General features: G+C 38.3%; 1 protein-coding gene across 4 annotated transcripts in view; it reads left to right on the top strand.

Moving 5' to 3' along the window:
- MARCO (macrophage receptor with collagenous structure) overlaps nt 1-21797 on the top strand; it is a 334342-nt gene that overhangs the window by 184152 nt on the left and 128393 nt on the right. For all 4 annotated transcript variants that reach the window (XM_073305239.1, XM_073305235.1, XM_073305238.1 and 1 more), the window contains one exon: nt 8349-8473. The gene's annotated coding sequence lies outside the window, so the exon portion shown is untranslated. The remainder of the gene's footprint in view (nt 1-8348; nt 8474-21797) is intronic.

The raw sequence follows: 21797 nt of genomic DNA, 5'->3' as shown, positions 1-21797 counted from the left end.
ATTTACGTTGACACCAATGCAGTTATTTACACTGGCGTAAATCAAGAGTAAGAGGAGAATAGGGCCCAAGACAGCTAGTACTTTGTCAGGACTGAATTACATATTCAGAAATATCTCCGGTTTATGTGGTATAGTGTTATGTTTTAAACAATTAATAAAGGAAGCAAAATGACAACATAGCAGTGTGAATGATATAAAATAATATAAACCTTCCTACAAATATCAAACTTTTTTCTCTGCCTCCATTCACTTTCCACAATAGAGTGAGTGAAAAATCCATAGAGAATAAAACTGGTGATCCCTCTGAGCAAGGATACAAATTTACCTAGATATGTCAACCACACAGATTTATGGGACAAGGAGTTTTTCACCCAGAAGAAAAAAAAGCTTTCCTGTCAGTCATCTGTAGAAAACTGAAAATAAAGCTCTTAGTTATTTTCATGTATTAAGAATTACAGGAAAGTTGGGTTAGGGTTTGTTTTTTTAAAGCCTTCTCAGGGCCATGGAATAGTTTCTTCATGGATGTATAAGAAACACTTGTGTTGTACTGCTGTTAGTGGTATGATTTGTTAGTGTACTTTTATGTATGGACTGTCTGCATCTGGTAAGGTCTACAACTGTAGCTCCTTGACAGTGCCAGATGTTGTGAAGATAAAATACCTCCTGGGTGAGGAACTGGCTGGATTCAGGATCTGTGATAGGTGTTCTTAATACAGTTTAAAAAGGCATCTGTCTTAAAATAATTTCAACATCTTACTTTTCTATTTACTGTTTTGTCAGATCATTTCTTTTCCATGGAAATATGTTAGTGTCCCTGTTAACGTGATTTTTAAACTGTAACTTAAGTTCTCCCAACTTTTTTTTTCTGATGCTGTTTCTTTAATGAAAAGGAGAAAAGAAAGGAAACTTGGTAAGGGACTTATATCAGTTTAATCAGATGGACCAAAATGAGCAAAGATACGTTCAACAGATATTTTTAATCCAAGTTAGCAATGAAACAGAATACAAGATATGAATATGAATATATTCAAGATTCATTCAAAATATTATTGCATAAAAAGATGAGCAAGACTGATAGACAGCAGAAGGATAGCAGCACTGTTTCACTATCATACCCCATAACTCATTACATTGTCGACCTCTTAAAATAGTAATGATACTTGACCCTTATTAGTATTTCTGGGCAATATATGAACTTGAGTTTCTTTGGGTGAAAACTAATGCTTTAGACCACCCTTTAGACCCCCATTCTATCTAGTTATAGTACATATTCATGTTATTCTTGGGTCATTTAACTTACTCTCAGTGAAGAGTGGAGAATGGTGCTAAGCTGTAAATCAACTCTCTTCTGGAATGGATTTGTGCCATAACAGATCATCTTGAGAATTCCAGTCTTGTTTGACCATGGTAAAGAGATTATGGTATGTACAATTCTGCTAAACTTAGCTTGTTTCATTTTTATACTTCTCCGCTTGTCTGTCTAGCTATGAATGGTTAAGACCTGTTATGGTGGACAATGCACTGAAAAGGGAATATTGCTATAATAAAACACTTAGGGCTAAAACTTTATCCATATGTGGTTAAACTCTGCATTACTTCTAAATATGAACTACAACAGCAAGGAAGATATTAAACAAGCACATAGATACCGAGTATCTAATTTGTTTAATTGCCAAAAGAGAATCAAAACATCATTGAAAAGATCAGCTAACAAATTTGTTTTTGTTTGAAAGGTTACTCTATGTTGTGAATATTCACACCAATAGGATCAGTTTTAAATTACCAATGACTTAGCCCATTAAACTAAAGTCAATACTGCATACTCAAGATATGTTAATAAAAAAAAGCTAATGTAGTATTCTTTTAAAAATCATCCTAGTAACTGTGAAATCATAGATACTTTTTTCACATATTTCTGGCAAATAAAAAATATTTACCTTCAACTTCCGAGAAAAGATTTACAGGTATGTCCCTAGTCTGTTTTACAGATGTGCCTTCATGAATTTAACAGTAATATACACTGTCATCATAGCTGTCTTCAAATCTTTGAAATCACATTTTCTTTTTTACAGTACATATTTTATTGGATGTCTAGTAGATATGCATGTATATTTGGCATTTGTGTGTGGGCATGTGTGTTTAATACGTATATTTAGCTCTTAGATACTATCATGATGAGTGATCAAGAAATGCCTAAAATAGATAGGTATATTTTGTGCGTGCACATACAGTTTGTAAATGTATATCTCCTCAAATAGAGAGATGCAGAGAGAAAAGTGGAGAGACATCTGCAAATTAGCAAATCATCTATCTTGAAGGTCATTCACAAATTAGTTTAGTATCACAATCTGCTGAAGAAACCTAAATATTCTTAACATTTTTTTAGCTTTGTATAACGTTTGTTGATTATTTGAAATTAAGGTGCTTTTCCTTTGTGTTATGAGGATGAAATACTTCTGAGTTGAGATTTACTAAAATATATTTTGAAATGTACACATATTGCTAACTTTACGGCTCTAACTTGGTAGCTTTATTGAGCAAAAAACTGTATTTACTCTTTTAAAGGTTATTAATTCTTCTACTGGTCTTGAATTGTTTTTAGAGTTTCTTTTTCTTTGTTTGTTAATGATTTTTTCCAAACAAAAACCAAAAGTTTAAAAATATAATATACTTTTGAACTAAATCCAAATAAGGTTTTTAATGAAATTCAGATTATTGAACCTCCACCAACATTAAACTGTAACTTTGCCTATTTTTGTAAAAGTCCTACAATTTGCTCTAAGAAAATTAACTTACTGCAAATAATCAGTACATTTTCTTTTCGCTCTTCAGCAGTCTAAAATGACATTTGAACACTGTGTCAAAAAGCAATGGAAAAAAATTAGATTGTGTAAAGCATGAAGTCTTACCTTTGTATTTGTAATGCTTTAAACAAAACGGAAAGCTTAATTTGAAATTAGCAACATTAACTCTAGACTATTTGATATCATTTTTGTTTTAACATAAAACAGCACTACATTCTTCTTGATGTACCTTTTAAACAATTTCAAAGGAAGTTTCAAGAACTTTAGACTGTTATCCTTATGTGGTATCTGAATGCCATCCACTATATGTATAACAATAAATTCATATAATTACAATATTTCATATATAAGGTTTGTTAGATCTTTATTAATACATTCCACAGAGTGAAACTGCAGTAGACTGCATGTGAGACTACAGGCCAAATTCTCCCCTGGCATAACTCCACCAAAGTCAATAGTTACATCAGAAGAGAATTTGGTCATTCATCTTTGTGCCCATGTTGTTTTAACTTTAATAAAAATAATAATTTAATTTAATAATAACATTATGTATGGTGTTCATTGGTTTGTTATATAGAGTCAATTTCAAGATTGCTGTTAATCTTGTAGTAAAATATATCTTGTTTCTCCTCTTTTCCTGCATCCATACTCTCAAGATTGGGCCTGGTTCACATCAGGCTAAATTCCCATGTGACCCAATGTACAATCACTCTTAGAACAGCATATCCAATACACCCTTTTGTCTCAGATTAAGTAATTAAAGCACTGAAAATTAATTTCAGATCCAAAATCATATAGTTTGTCCTTTTTGTATATCTAAAACCCTAAGCATATGTCATTATGGGATCATTCTAACTGTAGGAAGAACTACCACTATAATCATAATTAGAACATATTAACCATTTTAAGTGCTTATATACCCCAGTGATAGTATAAGAACCTGGAGAGAATAGAATTTGAAATCTCGGTACTGTGAGGACTGTTATTGCTGTTTTTTCAGGTTCACCAGCTCCACCTCTGAGCAAAAGGGAATTTCTGGGCTTGGGAAACAGATCCTACATGCATTTTACATACATGCAAAGATATACAGATTGGGGGAGGAGAGGGTATCTTTTTACATCCTCAGTGAGATGTTTGCTCTTCTCCAAATACACGTTGTGTAAGAACTTGTTCACATGTCTTAGACTGTTATGCTGATGATGATAAATTTTCTTTATAACTCTATAAAGATTGAAAGCTATACATCAGGATACTAGAGCATATTTTTTCTTTCTGTGGTCCGATGTTGGATATTGGATGATATTGAGATAGCTATTCAATTAGCAGCTGAATATTGGAATAGTTTGAACTTTTTACTGAATTATTCAGATGTATTCATCTTAGATGTACTGTACCACATGCAGTCCTTTGGTCCATAATGCATATCAGTAATATGTTGTTATGCATTCAGCGTATAACATGGGTAAAACAAAGATGAAAGTATTTTAAATCTGATGTGGGACTTTTATGTCCCATCATATTTTGGCAAATGTCCACCTTTAGAACGAGAATAAATAAACATATAGGTATTTACTTTGCAAGTTAAAAGTAAAATTTTTGAAAACAGGCATCTAGATGGTACATGAAAAATAGGCACAGACAGATATTTATGCCTGGAAAACAAGCTGCTTTTTATACAGCTTCGTATTTAGTGAAAATCACTTTGTCGGAATTTAGGCTGAGCAACAATAGACCTAGAAGATAGAAAAAAATGTTTAGATGGAATCATCTGAGTAATTGGGCTTTATGCAGGTGAAGTGCAAAGGCCAGTGTATGGCGGTGTACTGCCGTCCCGCTACACCCACAGCCCATTTGTATAGTGTATTATGGTCATTGGCTCCACGTAAACAATGATCTCATAATCCCCTCACCCACATACAAATGCGCATGTAGACCCCCCTCCACCATGCCCAAGGGGCAAAGTGTAGCCAAACACAGAGCCTAATTAGTTTGGAGTGCCTTGAGCTGGCCCTCTACACCAGGATGAATTTCATCCATTGGGAACAATTACCTTTTTTTCTCCTATGTCTGAATGTATGTGAGGCAAGCACCTATTTTTCAAAATCTGACCCTTCAAAGAATGTTTGCTTCTCTTTTATCGCTGTTGATCTGAAACATCAAATCAGATGAGAGTCTGAAACAGTAACACAAAAAATGAAGTAATATGCAATCAGAACGGTGTAGATATTATATCCTAAGATGAATAGAAAGAGAGAGAGAGAGCATATGAATTCTCTAAGGAAATCTGTTTAAATAGACTAATAGAAAGAAACACACTTTAAATTAACCTTACATTTTTCCTACATAGTGTGAAAGTTAATAGTGCCAACATCATCGTTAGAGCTAGTATGAATATATTTAATATATAGAAGTCTATACAGTTTCCAAGCTGGAAGTTATATCTTGCACCACGAGATGTGTAAATATGTTTTTATCAATAGATCACAAGTATTCATTGCAAATATGTTGAAACAGTCCTAGCAAAATTTATGAATGTATCACCTCGAGTGTAGTAAAAGAAAACATTTACCTTTGTGTCTCTTCATGAAATTGACAAAATAATGGGGGACACCTTTTTCAGAGTTTCATGAGAATTTTTAGTTTAGCCGAATCGAGTTGGGAAATGTGCTATAGAAGCTATTCGCTACCATTAACAAAATGGCTTTTTGAAGCTATATAGAGCTTCTGTATAATTATAAGACTAGACAATACAGTGCATTTTCAGACAGAATCATTTGACTACATGTCTGAACACGAAAGCATGCCATTTGCAATGGGATTTGTGGTTATTTTAAGATAAAACACAGCATCTTTTACAAAGATGATTTAATTTGCTGCCTGCATAATACATTAATTTTATCCATCATTTTTAATACTATGGGGCACAAACCTAGAAATATAGTAAGAATAAAGTAAATGACATGTATATGGAGCTGTACATCAAAGTTTGGAATATCTATACTTAATGAAAACATATATACCATGCTATAGAATGAATTATTACTGTATAACTCACCATTCATAGAAATATCCAGGCATAGAAGTTAAAACGATGGAAATGTTACAGTCAGAAAGTGTGGAGGTTGGTGAAGTTAAAGAAGCAAAGGTATGAAGAGATATTAAAAGCATTATGGGAGCTGGTGAAGTTCTTCCTGGTTATGTCACCACAGGAAAGAGGGTTTCATCTGCCCAGACTGAAACTTTGAAACCTGACATCCTTGAATTTATGGAAATTTTTGGTCCAGATCCAAATATTGTGATTTGCTCTTGTCTCTATCGAAATGGGTTCTTCAAGGCAACTGAACTATAACTCCCATGAGGCACCATGGCAGCATTCCCAAATAAAAATATTTCAGTTTTGGGGTGTTTGTTGTTGGATAACTAAATCAAAATTTCAGCTTCATACCCCCCACCAAGATCCTAACACCCTCAAACTGTTCTGAACTTTTTGACTCAGGGCAATCCCTATTTCTTTTTGTAATAGATGGGAAATCAGTTGAGCAGAGGGAGGTCTGATGTAGATTGTGCCCACATAAAAAGTTTTCATACATCCAACCACTCACAATGGGTTCCTTTCAGATGTGTCCCAAAATCTTTCTGTTAGTCCTCATAGGTCTCCAAAGGAGGAGCTTGTCCCAATAATGCTTAATGGGGGCATAACAGCATGGGTACAGTAGCTTCTGGCTCTTCTGGCATCTGAGAAGGACTAATTGCAAGAGAATAAGGACAGCTCACTGAAGAAGCCAGATCATGCCCTCAGTCAAGTGCTGGTGAACCTCTTGAAGTGTCATGATGTAGGCAGAGCACCTTTGTTTTATATAGGTTGATTGAGTTCAGTCACCACAGTGCTGAGCATGGTTTAAGAACCTAGATTCCGGGTAGATCTAGCTGCCCAGCTCTGCTATCTAGATATTTAAAATGTATTCTGATGTGCAAGTAGGGATAATGTTTCTGTGGAACTTTCACAACAGCTGGCATGAGGGAATTACTTTTTTTTCCTCTATTGTATATGATCACAAGACAGTTTAATGCATTCATACCACGAGGGCTTGTATTCAGCACTCCCAGCTTAAAACGGGGCTGCAATTCTGTGTCAATAATACTATTTCGCATTTTAGAGACAGTAACTCTTCTTCACAACATACCTGTGCATTGGCTATTATCCCCATGCTACAAGAATGAAGAAACTGAGGTAGGGAGGTGAAATAACTGGGCCTAGGCCACAGTGGGAATCCGTGCAAGGGTCACTAGGGGAGCCCGATATCCTGCAACCTATGCCTGTGCACAGAACAGTAGATCACGCCTCTCTATTCGGTGCTATTATGTAGCAATCTTGTTTACTATCAGATATTTGCCTTGTTTATCTCAGACTCATTAGGTATGAATAATTAAAGTTATCTCCTTTTCTCTGCAGTGCAAAAGCAATGACAAAAATAGATCGATATTAGGTCAACTGTTTAAGAACAATCTCATCTCTGGATGTAAAAACAGTTCTTATGTCTCGATAGCATAAAGTTAACCAGGTTTTTGTTCAGCAAACATTATAGACATAAGCGCCAACCCTCTGGGTGTTCTGGGGCTGGAGCACCCATGGAAAAAAATAGCGCGTGCTCAGCACCCACCGGCAGCCCTGCGGATCAGCTCTGCCTCCAGCCCTCCTGCCGGCTGGCGTGCCCTGCCGATCAGCTCCTCTCTCTCCCTCCTAGTGCCTCCCACCTGCCACAATCAGCTGTTCAGCAATGTTCCGGAGGCTCTGGGGAGAGGAGTGGAGGCAGAAAGAGGCAGGGGGAGAGGTGTAACAGGGTGGAGTGGGGACAGGGCCTGGAGTGGGAGCAGGGGTTGAGCCCCCCTGGGAACTGGGGAAGTCGGCGCCTCTGATTGTAGGGGAGTTTTCCTGGCACTAAACGGAGAATAAGTTACTTGAGTTTAAGTCTGGCAATATGCCTTTCTCTACAGACCACCATGACACTAGGCTTTGAGCTACTAACGTTTTTTGCTGTCAAATATTTTTCTTCACCTTCAGAGAGCGATTCTATAAACAGTGACAACTATGTTCTTCATAGCTTTAAGTATAAGAAATTATTTCTGAGAACGAGTAGGTATCTAGAGTAGATTGTATGAGAAAGGCAGTTCCTCTGGCAGCACAATGCCACCAATTAGACTAGGAAACTGCCTCAGTTTCATACTGTTTTCCATATCACTCTGCATACAGTTCACTGAAAAGGAGTGTCTTCGTGCATTGAACGTTTTCCATGTGGCTTTGTTATCCAACTGATTTCTTACTTTAATACTGTATTTTCCCAAAGGAAAAAAATAAAAATGTACGGTACCACAATAATTGATATAGGCAGAGATTTTGCTTCATTGTCATGTATTATGACTATATTTTCTCTGTGCATGCAACTTATTCTAATATTAGAGTTTAAAAAGGAAGGAAAGAAAGAGATAGGGAGAAGACAATTGTCTATTTTAACCATTTTCGTACTTCCTTATTTTCCTCCATAGATTCAAAGCCTAGAAACCGAGATGGAAACCCACCAAGGTCACCTGAATGGCAGGATGGATAACAGCTTGACCCCCAGAAATGGATATTCCACTAACTTCAAAGGAATATTGAGAATCTGTACCAGGTATGTTCAGCACCACATAAGGGACACACCAGCTCAGTGCGCCTGGTAAATTCCACATCACTGAAATTGTCAAAGGGCTGGGTCAACCAGAAAGACTGATAACTTCATGTGGGACTTTTTTGTAAAATTTGAACAGAACTTCTGTGGGAGCAGTTATAATTTACCAGGTGGATTTTTGGAAGGACTGACAGTACTGGTTTATACTAGAAAGAAGTCTTAGTCACAAAATTCAGACATGGATCTGGATCCAAGTGTCTCCCAAGTTCAGGAGTGTTTAGGATGTAGGATTTGGTGTGGGTCCATCTCTGGTTAAAGCTAGGCATGATTCAGGCTTCTCTATACAACCAATCCTCTCTCTTGACTTTCAGCATCTTTAACATTCCTGTACTGTAGTTCTCCTGAAGTGTGTGTGACAAATTGTATGGAGGTTTAGTAATGACAAATGTCCACTAAAAATAGGCTAAAGCCATCAAACTCATTTTCACTTTTGCTCTAGATTTAAACTCAGATCTTCAAAACTGAGAAACCAGGTGATGAGCACAGTGCATAATCTACCCTTCCGCTAAGAGTGGAGAAGAATGCAGATTTGTACAGAATACATATATATTGCATATGACTCTATTTGATACCAAGATAGCTGGCTGGAAAACTGAAATATTTTTTTCATGAAAGTTATTGTAACATTTTTTCCCATTTTCTTTTTACAAAATATTCTGAATTCTCTTCTTATCTCAAGAAGTGAATAAATCTGAAACATGAGCTGTCAATCCTAACCAACTACTTTTGTATTTAAAGAAAGAAAGGAAAAATTTTGCAAGTACATTTACTACTCGTGAACATTGCCAGATTAACAAACATAGAGGGAAGGACATTGTCTGTTTACTCCCAAAACAGAGTTAACACTAGCAATCTTATTGCAGCTCTCCCTGCAGGACATAAGAGAGTCTGAAGGAGTTAAGCCCAGGGGCAAATGGGTATTACTGTCTCCAGTCCCATTCACTCTTAGGCCTCTCTGCCAACATTGCTGGTGCCTAATTTGGTTGTGGTTTTTGTAACCTGGAAACCTGTCTGCTAAGAATTGGAGGCAGAACACTGTGTAGACTGTGAATTTCACATGAGCCACAGAACAGTCATCATAAAGTAATATGTCAGACCTGGAATAGATTCAAACCAACAACCAAGAAGCAAACAGTTCCATTATCTGATTAACTATTCTTTGAGTCATCCAATCCAGTGGACAGCCTCTTTCTACATTTTCCCCCCTGTGTAATAAAGAACAGCAAGAAAACCCCAGATCCAAACATTCTTGAATTTTCAGTTGTTCAGAATCTAGATCTAGATCTGAATTTTTCAGTTCAGTCCCACCCTTTCTGTAAGAAATACTATTTGAGAGATCATAACAACATTAATTTAAAAATCGTGCTACTTGTTTTCAGTATATTTCAGTCAGGAAATATTTCACATTTCCATCTGTTTGACTTGAATTAATTGGTTGTATAATGAGCAAAAGCTACCCATGTAGCCTTTAGCAGCAGTTTATAGATAGTTGGGGATTGTTAGAGATTATTTGCTTTGTGTGAAAGAAATTAAGCTGAAAGACTTCATTGCAGAATATATTGTTGTTGCTTATTATGAGCTAAAGAAGATCTTGGAAATTGTTCCTCACACATTAACCTTCTTAAGATGTTTAACTTGCAAAGTCATGTTATATATGTGACTCTTGGTGTGGATTAAGAATTTGAGGAACAATAATATTAAAATAAGGACAAATAAATATGGCAACGGGGATTCCATGTAGGACACATGTGTGAGACCTCTAGTGTGGAACAGGCATCTCATGACCATTAGAGATCTTAGAACATGAGAACATTTCTCTCACAGGTTCCAGCCTGTCTGATTGCGTAACCACCCAGAAGAATGAAATGCTCTGTTTATTCACAGAATAGCTATGTCATGGGGTAGGTCTACACTTCAAGCTCGATGTAAATCCCAGTTTGAGGAGACATACCCATGCCAGCTCTGATCAAGCTAGCTCACCAAAAAGAAAGTGCAGCCATTGCAGTGCAAGTAGTGCCAAGTGTCAAGTATGGTGCCTAGTGTCTCCGACGAACACATATTCAGGGTATCTAGCACCACCTGCAGCCAGGGCAGCTACATTCTGTTTTTAGTGAGCTGACTCAGTCAGAGCTAGTGCGGATATGTCTCCTCAAGTTGGGAATTTCATCCCCACCTTGAAGTGTAGTCATACCCACAGGCATCAGCCTGGAACATTTCCCCACAAATCCCCACCAAAGATTTTAGCCCTGATTTGGAAGCACTCCCTCTGAGGTTGATTGAGTCAGTGAGTGTATATCCCTGTTCAGACCATGGCCTCTCTTCTTTGCAGCCTCAGCAGCTTGTTGTGTAGTTCCAGTTGTGATGTAGACACTGGATGCTGAATTTAGACCATGAAGTCATTTTCTATAGGCCATCAAGCAGACATCAGATGGCAACAAGAGCTGGTCAGAAAATGGGGATGGGAAAATGTGAACATTTGTTTTAGAGCTGATCAAAGCCCAAAAGAAAAGAAAAAACATTCGTGAAAATTGTGTTGACCATTTTTCCTGATTTTTTTATCAAAATTTGGCCTATTTGAGCAATGAACTCTGTTACCTGCAAATGAATGCTGAGTCTGGCAAGAGGGACCCCGTATCCAGAAGTGAAGATGACAGGAACGCATGACCTATTTTCTGGGAAAGGAGGAAGATGTTTTCTATACATTAATTCCACCCTCCCCATACCAGTGTATATTAGGTCCTGTTGCCTGTGGGGGAGGCAGCTAACAGATCATCAGTTCCTCAGCTTTATTCATTATTTTGATTTATCCTGCAGGTTTGGTGTTGGCTTTTTTTTTCTTAAATTCTCTTCAAATTTCGTTTACTCTGTGGCTTGATTGTGAACTGCTTGCTGAGAGTTCGAAAATGGAGCTGGGTTCTAGCTCAGGTTATGACTGGTCAGATTACTCAGGGATACTAGCACGACCGAAAGGAAAACAAGTGCTGAGTGAATATTAGTGTGCGTATTTTTTTGCTGTATCCAGAGATTTTAATGCCAAAACGGACATTAGATCATCTAGACTGATCTCCTGGAGAACACAGGCCATAGAATTTCATCCAGATACTCCTGTATTGAGCCCAATAATTTGTGGTTGCCTAAAGCATATCTAAATCAATCGATATCATATCTGCCCAGTTCTGGCTAACAACGACGTATGTGGAGAGCATATGTGGGATGACATCACCTGGGGAAGCACTAGGCTTTAGCCCTCACTAAAAATATAGTGGGGGGAAAGAGAAACCAAGGAGAATGTTTGGGGCTGGGTTAGGACAAGATCCTTAGGATCCAGACCCCCACAGTTAGAGGGGCCTAGACATCACAGTGAGTCAGAGGCAGAGCATCAGGTAGTGGTGCATTGTACAGCTGTGTGATACCAGCAGCTGCCTGCTGGGGTGGTCTGGGTTGTGCTGCTTCACTTGGCAAGAAGATCAAGGGCTCAGAAGTGGGGGGGAAGACAAGAGTCCATCCTGGAGGGCTGGGAAGAAGATTATCTCCAAGGATGAGAGATGAAATTGGCCTAGGAAGGTTTAGTCTGAGAGTCTGTTTGGGGTAGGGGGGAGCCTTGCCTGGGATGAAGACTCTCTCAAAGAAGGACAAAATTTGCAGTGAAGGGAAACTTTGGTGTCTTCTTCAAGCCCAATTTGGTTTTCGTCCTCCCCCGGCTTTCTTTTGGTTTTCATTTAGACTTTATTTCTTTAAAGTGCTTTCCCCAAAAGTTCTAGGTGCTTTTACAAATGATTTCAAGTACACAAAAACCAAGCATAGAAATCAACTCCAGACTAAACAACAAACCCAGACTAAAGTAACATCCAGCAAAACTCTAAATAACCCACTCCCTCTGAACCTGTCACGTCACTAAAAACCCAAAAGGACAGATAAGCCTGCCCTATCCATTAATAATTCCAGGCACTTTTGAACCTAGGGGAGAGTGAATTCCAGACTCTTCATGGAAAACATCTGCTCTGGAGCTCCAGCCATTGAAATTACAGGTCCAGGACCCAGGTAAAGTGCCTGATGGATTATAACTGTGAGGGGGACCTCACAGAGGAGAGGAGCAGTGTCTCAGTTTGTCAGGTCCTAGTGAAGGCTTTTTGTCAAAACTAATACCTTAAATTTCACTTGGAAACTAATTAGAAGCCATTGCAGACTGCAGAACAGTGGTGTAATGTTCTCCCTGCATGAGGCACTGCTTAATAAGCATGCAGCTACATTCTGCAACCCTTCAAACCGCCTAAAGAGTGTAGCCCCATGTAACAGTACTTTTACGATAAGCTGATCTCCAGGCTTTGGAATCGTGGATAGTTGTTGCAAAGTCCTTACCTGTTAAAGAAGGTTGCACTCTTCTTGCCAAGCTCTGATGGAAATAAAATGTGCTCTTGGCCACAGCTGCTATCTGAGAATCCAAGAACAGGCAAGACCCTCCCCCAAACCTCAAGCCTAAATAACAAGCAGCAGGTGTACTCAGTCCAGGATGATATAAACTATGCTACAACTTCTGTTTTTAATCCGGTCCATCCAGCTTTGCTTGGCTGCTCCTTAACTAGCTATTGCTCCTCCCAGCCCCAACCTCAGCCAGACACTGGACCAGCATTTCAGTTGGATGATTTACTCCTGTGTCTAACTGAGATTAGGGCTCAGAGGTGCCCACTGGGGTCACGCAAGATGGATAAATAGGACTGAAAGCTACTCTAAATTAAACTGTCCGTTAACAGCAGCTGGGGATCAGCCAGGGTATTGGAATCCATAGCTATGCCCTGGTGGCCAGGAGCTGCGACACCCGCTTTAGGGCAGCTTTGTGACAGTGTACTTGGGCGTCAACCCTGAGGACGACTGACATTGTTGCTCTCTGGGTCCTTAGCCAAATCATTTTACTCTCCACCATGCTATCGCTATCTTTTATATCATCTGTCTTACATCACTTACACCATCCCTTCTTTCTTTTTCCATATTGATATTTTTTCTCATGAAAAAAAAAAGTTGTTCTTTTCTATTTTAATTTAGCTTTCCCCGGCTTATAAATCAGGTGCCATTGTACAAGGGCAAAAGGAAGGGCAGAATGAATCACAAACATGTAACACAGGGGTGGATGCACTCTACATTTTCCATCAACATTTGATTTAAAATGAGTGATTGGCTGCATATGACTTAGGGCTTGCCCTCTCTGTCTGTGTGTGCCTTATATTCTACCAGAAGCTGGGGAGAGAGAATAGTTAGGGCATCATCTCATAAAAATTCTGAATTAAAATATATATTTAAAGATTTCAAGACAAATATTTTAGTTTTAAAATTTTATTTTGGAGGAAGCAGCTGAAGATTGCTATGCAATTGTTTAGCCATGTCTAATTCGGCAGTATATTAGAAAGACTTTCAGCTTAGTATGCTTGAGTCTATTGTAAATACTCAAACATTCCAGTCAACCAGACTGATAAAAACAATTTAACGGGGCTATTGGCAAGAGTGATCTCACATTTGCTAAAAGTCATGTCTATGTTCATGCATGCAAAGCAGCATATTTTCACTTACTAATCTGATTGATCGGTAAAACTCTTAATGCAAAACAAAACAACGGCTGTACATTCAGAATATTAGATTGTTCTTGATTACTTTTTAGTAGACACAAGAGTGTTTTAAAATTCTTATGATATTTTAGGAGAGCTCTCACAAGTTTTCCCTATATCCAAATTTAAAGAATGGTCAGTTGTGATTACAAAATGCATCTTTAAGGGTTTCATAAGGTAAAAATAAATTGAGGTCTTAGGGTGTTTTTCTGACTGAAATAAAGTGCTATGTTACTGGGAAATACTGTAAATTAGTGAAAGTCAAAGAGGCATTTAGAGCTGTGAATTTTTTTTTCAAAGTCATAATCAAGGTATGTTAAAAGAAAAGGAGTACTTGTGGCACCTTAGAGACTAACCAATTTATTTGAGCATAAGCTTTCGTGAGCTACAGCTCACTTCATCGGATGCATACTGTGGAAAGTGTAGCATCCGATGAAGTGAGCTGTAGCTTATGCATCCGATGAAGTGAGCTGTAGCTCACGAAAGCTTATGCTCAAATAAATTGGTTAGTCTCTAAGATGCCACAAGTACTCCTTTTCTTTTTGTGAATACAGACTAACACGGCTGCTACTCTGAAACCTGAAGGTATGTTAAGGGTGTTAAAAAACTTAATCTCAGAGTAGCTATAAGATCCTTGATTGATTGTTTGTTCATTTTTACAAGGCTTTCATCCTATTTGTTCATATTGTGTTCTATCTTTTCCCCTTTAAGTATGCTCGTTAGTGATATTGGATAAATCCTGTCTTGTGCATCTGTGTGATAAGAAGATGGGCGTAATGTTTTTGATACTATGTAATGTTTCTATTTGTATGGACAACCTGTAACCTGAGAAATACTTTTAAGCAAAGAGAGACTCAGCAAACTGGTGAACTTTACACATGGAGTGAACTGCATCTCAACAAATAAAAAACATTTCTCCAAAGATCTAGCTGCCTATACATTCAGTTAAACAGAAGTTGTAAGAGTATCTGTAATAGCGCATCTGATGATTCCCAGTAGTATTGCATCCCTCTTCTTGCAAACGTTGTATCATTGTCAACACGGGTTTAGCTGTATACTGTTTTTAGCAACATCGGGGCTCTAATGTAGATAGGCTCTCATCTCTGGAAACCATTTCTACCATTGCGTCAAACATATTTTTGGCAAGACTCATTAACAGAGAGCAGAATACAGCTGCTGGAGCTACAGAGTCGTCTACACTTGGGCTCCCAATGTTGCTAACACTGGTGCAGTTGGACAGGTAGTAGTATTGGTAGGAAAAAATTATAAAAAATAGTCTAATGTAGAAAGTCTACAGAAGAAAAAGAAAAATTATCAAGTTATCGATATAAACTTAATATGTACTGACTACCCAATATTCACTACTATATTTATATATAAAATTATAATTGTTATACTATAATAATCATCGTTTGCGAAAACAACATTTGTCAAAAGATTGCTACTTATGTTCAAGCAAATGATGAATTCTATTATACTAAATGTTCATAGATTTAGTCTGCCAATTGCTCTTGCAACATGAATACCTTGGGTAAAGTTATGGACTTTAAACATAATATGTCTTGGCTATATGGGTTCTGGTGTGTTCAGATGTATTGTGAAGTTCTGATGAACAAAACTTTCTGGTGGTATGGGTCTCCTGCACCCTGATTTGTACCAATAAGCATTTCACAGTCTGTCCAGTATCTGTTTTCAGTTTGCCCATTTGATGGTGAAAGGTTGTGTAATAAAAATCGTATGTAGGTTCTAGGTGTTGTGTCAGTATCCAAAGATGCCATTGTATTTCCAAAATACTCTGGAAGTTTTTGTGTTTTTCAATCTCTCCAGCTCAAAATAGTTAGTATAAAAGTATACTACAAGCATATTGTTTGCATTATCAGTGTGAAAGAACCCACTGCTATCTTTTGTCATGAGCTAGGTAACAGGTAATAAAGGTTCATGGGATCCTTAGAATTTGAGGTGTGATACAATAGGCAAATTAGACTTTTTAGAAGGTTTTAAATTTGTATATTTGTATGAGGCTGAAGCTGTAGATTTCTGGCCCTGAACTTGTATAACTTAATTCCTGTATGTCCCAAATGAAGATCTCTGTGTGCAGCTTGAAAGCTTGTGTCTTCCACAACAGAAATTGGTCTAGTAAAAGATATTATCTCACCCTCCTTCTCTGTATGAATGAATGAATGTTGTTTTTGATCAATTTGATTATGGAACCAAAATTCTTTTTTTTACCTTTCAAGCAGTTAGCTACTTATGGAATGTCCAGAATGGCATCTAATGACAGACACAATTGTGTTTTTCTTCGTCAACCAGCAATCATAGTTTCCAGCAACTGGAGATTGTGCTTAGTTACAACCCTAGTCTCTGTCACTGTGTTGTCTGATATAGGCAAACTGGACATGACTAAATGAACATGTGCATCAGATAACTCCTCCATATTGCCATGCCCTGCCAGAAACAATTGGTGTAATATATCAGTAACTAGTATATCATTTTCTGGTTGGTGTTTAACTACCATAGCCTATTTTTGCGGGTGCAACATCATTCTTTGTAACCTTGGTGGGTGGGGTTGGTTGTTTTTTTTAATGATTGCCTTTCCTGGCTTACCTCTTCTCCCATACACATGTTAATAGAAACACTCGCAGCCCTATACATGTGCTCGCACCTCTTTTACAATATAGCTTATTTCTTTGCTTGAGAGAGTTGAACACGTAAACCAATGGCTTCCCTTTGAGCAATAACACAGCTCCAAGTTGTCGTTTGGAGGCACACACCTGACGTGTCACCTCTTTATATCGTAGTGTAATGTTAAGCAGTGTGCCTGCACTGGCAAGTAACTGCGTCATTTTGGTGAAGGCAAACTCTTGCTGGGATATTCCACTGAAATTCTTGAGTCTCTCTTTAGTAGCATCAAGACTTCTGACAATCTCCCATATCTTTTCTAGCTCAGCATGGTTCTTTGGTGGCCTCATATCAGTAATTGCTGTCACTTTTGCAAAGATGGCTTTGATATCCTCTGCTGAGTCAATTTCACCTAAATATTTCAGTTGCAGGTATGAAGCATTTGTTCTCTTTTTTATGTGGTCCTTTTTACTCTGCCTCTGCAGCATGCCATGTAGATTACTATCATGGTCTTCCACTGTGGCTGCAACCTCACAAATCACAGTATAGATTTCATCCTCTTTCTTCTGAAGCACTTCTCTAGCTGAATGGACACTGAAGGGTCAGTGAGTGATTCAGTTCTTCCCTTGTGGAGTATTAACGTTGGTCAGTATTGCTCTTTCTTTGGTCAGTTTTATCGTTCAGTACCCAGCTGTGGCATGGAAGACACTGAAAAACTGAACATCAGCCAGTTTACTCATCGCGTCATCCCATGTAGGCATCTGGCAATGCTCTCGCTGGATTGCCTTGTTGAGTTCTCATGGATTTGTGCATAGACTCAGCTGTCTTTTGTGTGTTTTTTCCACTGTCCCCTTGGACTTCCCCCACTCCAGCTACTTTGTCAATTATCCCTAAATTTTCCATACTCAAAATCTATTTAGCTCATTGACATCACATTACATCTGAGATTTCTTTGGGAGGGGGAGGCTGAGGGGAGGACATGTACTATATGATCTACAATGGTATCCATTTTTAATCTTGTATTTCTCAGAAAACTGCCTTAACCCATGCAGTACATTAATATGCTCTTTAATTACATCATCTGGTTCAGCAGGTATTAATGGTACTATAAGTGGGATGTTCGATTATACCAATTTGATCAAGTTAAGATACAAGCATAATCTGATACCAAGCATTAGTGGGGCTTCTGTATATGAAATGTAAAATTGTAGACATTTTGCACGCTCATTGTGCTAACATATTCTGGTGCTTGTACCTTGAACATCCAATGGCTTGCCTCTCTAATAAAACAGTTGTGTTGGGATGGCGTTAGAGATCTTTAATTGATCAGGTGCTTTGGGGGGTGTTGCATTGACTTGTGCACAAGTATCGGGTTTGAAATTAACCTGGCAACACTTCTCCCCAGTAGTAACCTCCCCAGTAGTAACCCTTGTGGTCCCTTCTAACCCCTGTAGTTCTGTGATTCTAGCCCATGGTCCAGTTTGGCAGCTGCAACTGACCTATTGTTGTGCTACTCTTGTTTGCGCATGGGTAAAAAATCATCCATGGCTGCTCACCTGTCCCCAGTAGATCATTTTGAATTTGCTCAGATTTGCATACTTTATCTTTTAAAAAAAAAAAATTTCTGACTCATCTGTAATTTTGCTAGGGATTTATCTGGCTTCGGTGCTCTCCCTACTTTTGCCAGAGGCTCGCCCCTTATCTGTAGGCTTGTCGTCTGCCTGCTTGTGTGCATGAGATATTTATTTATTTTCATCGTTTCCTAAAGGCCTCCATACACTACCTTCTCCTTAAATGTTGATTTTAGCTGGACTTTTGCCAATTCAAGGGTTCTAGCAAAAGCATATTGCTTTATTTAAATCAAGCTCAGTTGCCCAAATATGATCCAATTCGTAATTGTTTCATCCATTTCAGTAAACGCAAAATCCTTAGGCAACAACTCTTCAGTTCTGTACTAAATAAATAATTTGATTAGTCAGAGAGATTCAAGCAGTGAACATCTTTGCTGCTGTTATGCGGAAGAATTAGCAATACAGCATTTCTCCAAGATCTAACTAGCCATACATTCATTTAGACAGAACTTGAAAGACAATATGTAACAGCACATCTAGTGGCTCCTAATAATATTACGTTGGAGACAGAGAACACAGAGACTCTCTCCTTCCTGCCCCCACTGAGTGCATGCAGCAGGGCAGGCTTTCTTCATAGTGCCCAAATTAGTGCAAAAAAGAGGTCTCGACTATGACACCATTCTAAACGACGTGCCCAAGCTTCAAGTTCTGCAGAATAAGAGGTGTGTCCTCCCCTCCTGCTCTTGCCCACTCAGCACTGACTAGCATCTGTGTCACAGTCAGTGCTAGCAGGTGGCAGGTAGGAGTGCACTTTGCCACTCTGACCCCAGTGAATAAAAGCAAGGTGCCCCCCCACACAGTGCCATGCATAGCATGCCCAACACCCCCCACCACATGATGCCCAACACAATGTCCTGCCATGGCCCGAAGGGCTCTTGTCACAAACGTGCTGGCCTGCATCTCAGTTCCTTCTTGCTGTGCCAATCTGGACAGGTCTGCCATGTCATCTTCATTGCAAACCATGTCTGCCAAATGTTCCTGTGTTCATACAGATATTGCTAATAAAATAATAATAATACTAATAATAATAAATAATCACACAATGTTGCTTGAAGACAGAAGAAGAGGACTCTGGAGCTGACCCTGTTGTTTGATGTGTTCTGCATAAATGAACCTGGTAGAAATAAACAACAAATTAGGAAAAGGGAGGGGAAGAAATACCACATTTTATTTTAAAATTAAATAGTTATAGTTTCTAAAATGAACCAGAGAACTCCTAGTTTGGGAGCTGCTAATGGTTCAGGTGTTCCCCAAAGATCTTTTCCCCCTCCTTCTGAAAGAGGACCATAAAGCATTTTACTAAAGTAGCTGTACAATAACGAAGCACCCAATGCCACTGTAAGAACGGATCCAATAGCCCTAGTCAAGCTACAGGCCTTGCCAGTACCTATGAATGAAACTGTCCCTGCGAATTGAAAGGGTAAGGCTGTATATTTAGGAGGCTCAAAAGGGAGTCAAAATAAAACAGCAGAGTCTAGCAGGAAAAGCAACCCAGACATGTCATCAACAGGTTAACTACACAGCTGATCCGGAGCTGATCCAAAGCCATCCTTTAGTCCACACAATTGCTTGTGCATTGTACAAAGGAGCCAGAAGCTCCTGTTGAAATTGCATCTTCCACAGGTTGCCATCTAGAGCACACTCAATCCCAAAAAAGGAACGGAATGACTGTGTTGTTCTTGGGGAAATGCCACCCTTTGTACTAAATTAGCTGAAGAAAGCATTAGAACTGCGTGTTTTGGATGAGCGTGTTTTCAAGCCCATCCTCCCGACAGAAAATATTTGCTTCACCACACTTTCAGGCAGATGCACACAGGCAGGCAGGGCACACACACCTGTAAATAAGGGGAGAGCCTGTGGCAAACATGAGTCATGTTGTCCTTGCAGGTGCCAGGAATAGAATGGAATTATTGTCTTAGCGAGAGAGAGAGAATGTAGCTAAGACTCTATGTGTGTGTGTGTATAATATAGGGAAATTGAGATGCAGAAAGGTAAAGCAACTTGCCCAAGGTCACACTTGAATTCAGGGGCAGGAGACCCCCAACTCCCAGTCTCCTACCATAGCCACTGGACCTTACTGCCTCATCTTTCCTCTCTATCGGATTTCTCACCATGGAATCTAAGTGCCAGACCACAACTAAATTTAGCAGGGAGCATGTCCAAATGGGGTTAGTGTCTCACAGTCTCCTCCAGTTCCTGTGTTAATTATTCTAACTCATTACAGCAAGGTCAAATATGTTTACTCTTCCTTCACTTCATTCTCGGGAACAGTACTGCAGAGCAATAATCTGTATCTTGCGCCTAAAATGTGCCTCCCAACTAAATCATATACACCACAGCTCAATGACAGGGTCATAATACGCTCTAGCAAACTAGCTTATTATTACCAGGTTATTTTTGCTTGTTTTTTGTTTTGTTTATATAAAATTAGATTCATTTAACACTATATGTGGAGACCAGGATGTTACAGTCTGCAGTTCCTTTTTTTCAGCCCCTTTTAACCTGCTTAGTTTTAAATCATGTAAAACCAAAATATGAGGCCCGACCCTCCGTTGGAGTAAACTGACATATCTGCACTGAAGACTTGGAAACTACATTAATTTACATCAGTCTTGGATCTGGTCCATGAATTTTAATTTGACAGATTTCCACATGCAAAAATCAGATTGATGCAATATAATGTTTACAGTATCGTAAAGGGGATTTTTTTACACAAATTTATCTCAACTCCTCTTTATCGTATTTACTTATTTTTTTTCCAGGCTGAAAATATTCACTGCTGCAAATTCAGTATCCAATATGTAGAGAACACCTACCACCACTGTTCTTAGCGTACACACAATTTTATAAAATATCACTTTATCAGCTCTGTGACCTGCTTTAGCAGTTATTGTAACTCAGTAAGGGCATTTCATTGATACAAGACTGCACTTGGCTTTCCTGTGTTTTACAGTTGCTAGATCTCCAGTTAATTCTCTTAGTGTGAGCAAAATGGTAATTCTCAGATTGTAATTCTCAGAAATAACACTATTAAATGTTAATTATCTGTGTTGAAGCAATAATAAAATGTTGATGAAGTGATGAGAATTTTGCTGAAAGATATTAATGAATATAAGAAACTGTAAAAAGCATGAATGAACAAAACAAATCCTAAATGGCAAATCTCCATTGCTATTCAGGTATATATTGCGATGGGATTATTTTTGTGTTATTTTGTATTCATTATATAGTTCCTGATGCTGTAGATATTGAAATGAATGCTAAAATTTTCATTGACATCAGTGGAAGTAGGATTACGCCTGTACAGCTTGAATGAGCATTACCTTATAAATGATAAGGGCTTTTTAAAAATAGTTCCTCAATTTAAACTGATTTTTAGAAAAACTCAGTTCTGTTTTTCCATTCAACAAATGTAAGCTA

The sequence above is a fragment of the Lepidochelys kempii genome, chromosome 11 (genome assembly GCF_965140265.1).
Source record: "Lepidochelys kempii isolate rLepKem1 chromosome 11, rLepKem1.hap2, whole genome shotgun sequence".
Lineage (NCBI taxonomy): Eukaryota > Metazoa > Chordata > Testudines > Cheloniidae > Lepidochelys > Lepidochelys kempii.
Note: the sequence above shows the minus strand (reverse complement) of the source record. Positions and strands in the feature narration are given on the sequence as shown.